The sequence below is a fragment of the Geospiza fortis genome, unplaced genomic scaffold, assembly GCF_000277835.1.
Source record: "Geospiza fortis unplaced genomic scaffold, GeoFor_1.0 scaffold7, whole genome shotgun sequence".
Classification (NCBI taxonomy): domain Eukaryota; kingdom Metazoa; phylum Chordata; class Aves; order Passeriformes; family Thraupidae; genus Geospiza; species Geospiza fortis.
The window spans coordinates 593,611-599,607 of record NW_005054344.1 but is presented as its reverse complement, the minus strand read 5'-3'; positions in this window follow the sequence as shown (position 1 = coordinate 599,607).

Genomic DNA, 5,997 nt, shown 5'->3' with positions numbered 1-5,997 from the left:
TTATCTTCAAGTTGCTGGAGAATCCATCCCACGCCTACCAGTCTGATGCCAGTGCCAGAAAATTATGCCCAGAAAATGAAGAAGAATTCCTGGTCAGTAGGAGAACAGCTGAAGAAAAGCCCAAAGGAACTCCAGCCACTCCAGCCAGTAAGTTGGTTTCATGGGAGTACCAACTAAAATGTCTATAATAATATATGTATAATGGGGAATAAGCAAGAGGAGTTGGAGACGTGCATTTGCAGGGTTTTGGTCTTATGGGTGTCACAGGAATATGGTGACTGGTGTGCTGGAATGAAAAGTGTTCCTCCCTGGAAGGATTAAAACTGGGACTGGTGAGATGGGCAGTTGGATTAAATGCACTCTCAGTAAGTTTGCTGACAACACCAAGCTGTGTGGTGCAGCTGACACACTGGAAGGAAAGGATGCCATTCAGAGGGACCTTGTCAGGCTTGGGGTGTTGGCTCATGCAACCCCCAGAAGATTCAACAAGGTTGAGTGCAAGGTCCTGCACATGGGTCAGGACAAACTAAAGCACAAATACAGGCTGTGCAGAGAATTGATTGAGAGCAACCTTGAGGAGAAGGGTTCGGGGTCACTTCTCATGTCTGTGATTCCGTGATAGTCTAACAGTAAGGCTTGTGTTTGACTGTGAGAGAAAGTTTATTTTGTTTTTCTAGTGTTCTATTTTTGCCTTGCACCAGTATAGTTCGATATGGATATCTGTAATGAGCAGTTTCTCGAGGCAGAAAGACAGATTTATGTCTCTAGCGCAATAATGTAGTGTAAAGCAATACAGTACAATGCAATACCAGGAAAAGAACAGGGGTCTTGTGAAATGATGGCACAGAACACAACAGAGAGCAGGGCATGCTTGGGATGAAAAGAGGTAGGGCAGAACTTTGACACTAGAGACCCCATGGCAATGGGGTCAATCTCACCAACTGACAATCTTACCAACTGTCAGTCAAAAGAAATACAAACTAGGACCAAGACAATCAGTTTTAGGGGGAAAAAGAAGAGCAATGAAGAAGTATAAAAGAAGCAAAAACGCCATATAAAGTAAACGTAATGTGGAGCTACAGAACAATGAAGAAAGCAGCCTTCTGAACGTTGTATTTTCCCAAAAGAATTCCAGAGGCTTATAACTTGTTGCAGTGCCCAGTCACCCTAAACTAAAAATGAGCCTTGAAACCCAGCTTAGTCAGAAAGTACCCACCTTAAAAGGAGTTGTGGAAGAGTGAGGGTAAGATCAAGAAAAAAGGTAAAAACCAGTAAGAGTGCACATTATAATTTTAATTTTATTAGTCGTTTTATGCAGAGCTTTTTCTCTATTGAAGTTATTTTTAATGCTTAGATCAAGAAAGATATCTTTTCCTGACTTGAAATGTCAGGATTTCAGTTATATTCACAATAAATTCTTGACTTTATTTAGAAGATACACAAAACTTTTAGTTTAGTAGACATAGACATGACAAACACTGATAAGAACTTGCCTCCCACATTATTTTGACAGAAGGTAACTGTTCTTCCTATGCTGTTCCCATGCAAAACCCAGACAAAGCAGTGGCTTAAAGTCACTCAGGGGATTATGTTGTCATATCTATACTGAAAAGGAAAACATATCTCCTTCTTTGAAGTATATATTCTGATTTCATTATAAACAAGACTGAGGTTTTTTAGAATGCCAAAACAACCTCTTTTTGGATCAATCCACTCTTTATGGTAGAAATAGGATCTAATCACCCAAGCAGCTCAACAAATACAATTACATAGGACCCATTTACACTGGTAATAAACAGGATGTGCTCAGACTGCTTTGTGTTTCTGCTGTCTTCCGTGTACACTAAAGCATTTTAGATTTCTGTACTGAGGGTCTTCAATTTATTTATGGGAGTGTTTTGTGAAATTATTCCTGAGCATCCTTCTATATCTATATTACATGCCTGCCTAGGGGGGATAGGATTCAAAGATTGGAGAGGTTTCTTTGAGGCTTGTGTAAGCCATTATGCAGTGGCAGAATGAAAAACCATGTTCTCAGCGGTATGGAAAAACTATTCCTAAAAAAAGAATTCTTTCTAAATTTCCATCAAATGTTGTAACCCACATCTCTCTCTTCACACTGCACTACTTGAAGAACTCAAACTTACAAGTGTGTAAGGAAATCGCTTTTCATGTTTCTCAAACACTATTCCCCGTTCAACCTATACTAAATATCTCTAGCATTTTCAGCCTTTGGAGAAGTAACCCTTTGAGGCTGACATAGTTTTTGCTCTCAAAATCTTATAGTGAGCAAAAGGAAACACTATATAAATGGAGAGAAAAGTTTCTTATTCCAGTTAGTATCTTAGCAGTAGAATAGTCGAAATTACTCAAGATCTAGATGACTCATCAGTAAAATAGTTTAAAATGTTACAAAAAGGTTCCCAAGTTTCTAGGGCTTGGATGTACTGTTAGATCCTCCCTATTCCCAGAGTCCTATACCTGGTAGTTTCAGTCTTCAGTTACCAGAATGGGAGGGAGGGGGCCAGTTCCCAGGTTTCACCAGAACACTGAAGCATGCACTGGCAGAAAATCATGCTCCAGGTGGGAATTTCTCCTTCCTTGTTCTTGATATCATGTTGGGGCTACTTTTATATGTTCTTCTGCCACAGCCTACATTCTTTTCACTGATGAAGTTTGAAAGTTGTGGAGTGGTGTTCCTCAGACTCACTGGACCTAAAGGGCAGTTTGTTAAATCGTTGTGTTTGTGAGGCAAGGCTCAGGTCATGGGGGAAGTCTACAGGTGTTGCTTCTGTAAAAAGTGTCCAGAAGCTTCCCCTATGTGCAAAAAGATGATGCCAGTCAGCTCCTGGATGGACCCACCGCTGGCCAAGGCTGAGCTCTCAGTGACAGTGGTAGCACCTCTGGAATAACATATTTAAGTAGGACAAAAATTTTCTGCACAAGAGCAGCTGCAGGCAGGAGAGAGGATGAGAGTATGCAACAGAAAAACTCTGCAGACACCAAGGTCAGTGCATGAAGAAGAGCAGGAGGTGCTCCTGGCACTGGAGCTGGGATTTTTCTGTAGCCTGTGGAGCAGACCATGGTGAAGGAGCTGTGCCCCTGCAGCCTATAGAGTTCCACAGTGGAGCAGAGCTCTACCCATAGTCTGTAGGGAACCTCAAGCCAGAGCAGGTAGATGCCCAGAGGAGGCTGTGATCCCATGGGAAGTTCATCCTGGAACAAGTTCCTGACAGGAACTGTCGGTTCTGGATCCGGTCTGCTGACAGAGCTTGTGACCCCCAAAGGGGGATCCATGCTGAAAGAGTGCACAAAGAGCTGCAGCCTGTGGAAAGGATTCACACTGGAGAAGTTCATGGAGGACCATCTCCTGTGGGAGGGATGTTACTTTGGAGCAGGGCTAAAGTGAGAGGAGTCCTTTCCTTGAGGAGGAAGGAGAAGTAGAGACTGTAACCAGCTTTCCCTGAGTCCCTGCGCCACTGGAGGGAAAGAAATTGCCGATCAGGAAGAAGTGTGTACAGAGCTGGTCAGTGCTGCTTGCCATTAACAGATATCACTGATTTCCTTAAATCTTAAATCCTAATTTTACCAAAATTTGAAATAAGACAAGTAAGACAACAGAGAAATCTAAATAGACTCATGCTGGTTTTAGAGGCCAATTTTGTGACTAGTCCTGATGCATGCACCTACAAAACTGTAATAAGGGTGATATAACATTTAGTGCTTTTAAATTCATCACTCTTGACAACAGTTACAAGATTGATCATTTCATTCACTTGTTAGCAGAGGATGAAACAGCATCATGATTGCACACAGTGAATCCTCTGCATAAGAGTGATGGGTGTAAATCAGGGGAGGATTTGACCATGGTATGATTGATGTAATGTTTCTAGCCAACTGCTCTTAATTCTTATTGTGCCTAAATGTATTTACATATAAATGTAAATACGTTTACATCAGCTCAGTGCTAACTGGGGACAAGATATTTGAGTCTTTAACAAGTCATCTCCATCAAGGGACATGAAGACATGCCAGCTTCCATCACCAGCAATTTTTGGACTCCTAATTACTTAGTGTGTATTACACATCAGAAGATAAATAGTATCTTTGGGGGTCTATTAAAATATTCCCCCAAAGACTAAATGGTTTCTAGTATTGAATTAACACTGTCTTTGTTCTGGTGCATGACAAATGAGACAAATCTTGAGCAAATATCTGATTAAGAAAAGATAAAATTAACCTGTTACAGCCACAATTAGCAGTAGACCTCTTTCCTTTGTAACTTCAGCATCCTTCTGACTTTAATTTAATCAAATAAAATACAATCTGGATTTTTTTGTCTGTCATTGGGTGTTTTCACTTACCATAGTCCATAAATAGGATTGCCTAGGTGAAATGGCTACCTTTTCAAACAACAATTAATAATAATAGAGCATCATAACGTATTGTTAAAGTTAATTATTTGAGCCAAGTTCCAAAAGGAGAAAGCTAAAAATGTACATAAATAGTCACTTAGGTAATTTTATAAAAATGGTATGAATATTTCTACTGGTCTATGTCCACTATATGTAGAAAAACTAGAGAGGGGATAAATGAGTCATCAAATTCTAAGTTACTTTCTAAAAAGCCATCATCAAGGGACTAATGTTCCAGATATAGAACACGAATTATAGACTTAATATTATTGTGCCATAGATCACTACGTGATCAGTCTACATACTGATAGTATTTCTTGATGTAATTCACTGTAATTTTTTCAATAAACTTGTCAGACAGCAGTGAGAAGTGAATATACCTATTGTGTTACCTACATTCTAGAAAAGCAGTGTGTCTTACAATGCCACTGTCATTGTTTAGTAATTCATTCTCTCCCTATATCTTATCAAACTAATTAAGATATGCTTGGCTGTTAGCTTGGACACATGGCCAAGATCTAAAGAGTCTGGCTTCCTCTGAAACTAGTTTTGATTCCCAAACTTGTCGGGCCTTAAGTCTGTTTAATTAGGACATGGGAAATCTCAATGTGGTGCTTTCAATACATACAAATATTTATATGCATTAACATCTCTGTTAAAACCAAAACAAAACCAAACAAAAACCACAAACAAACAAAAACCCCAAAACAAGACAAGAAAAACCCAAAAACCAAACAAACGAAAACCCACAAATAACAAAAGCCCCCCCAAAAAAAAGAACAAATGAAACTAAAAAAAACAAAACAAAACAAAACAAAACAAAACAAAAAAAAACCAAAAAAACCAAAACGCAACCCAAAACCATAAGTTAAATGATCAAAATCAAAGCAAAAATGGAAACCCAAACAAAATAATTTTAATAACTTTCAGAACTTTTCCTCCTTTCATGCTTGTCTTTCTCCTCACATGCTCTTATGATGTTTGGTAAGTCTCAATCAGCTACTTAGTTCATGGGTAGCTAATTTCCTAATCCCTGAGTCTGTAGTAGAGCAAAGTATCTTTCATTCCATGTGCTGGCTTTGTTTTGTTTCTATCCCCACTCCATGTGTTCCTCAAGCAGTCCCTACCGAATGTCCATTCTCCTTTGGTGGCATGTGCAAAAATGTTCAGATAAAACAGGAAAGTAAGTCTCCACTTCTACAACCCTGTTTTCTCCCTTTCCTTCCTCTTGTAGGCGATGAAAAGAATGGGAAAACACATTTACTAGAGAAGAGAGATGGAATGACCACACCTCCTTCACTTCTCACTGGCAGAGTCTAAGAGCATCCATGTCCTCAATACTGCAGCAGAGAAACCCTTTTATGCTTCCTTCCCTTTTATCCCTTTATGCAGCTGTCATAACCCTAAGGTATATAAAGGTGTTCTCACCAGGACTTCATTGTTATGTTAACCATACATTTCCTGATTTGATAAAAGGGTCTGAATTCATGTTTGAGTTCCCCAAAACAGTAGTTCAAGAGAGATGACTGCTCCTTTGACCTTGGCCTGTTTTCGAACAAATCAAAATTGTCCTTTAGCAGGA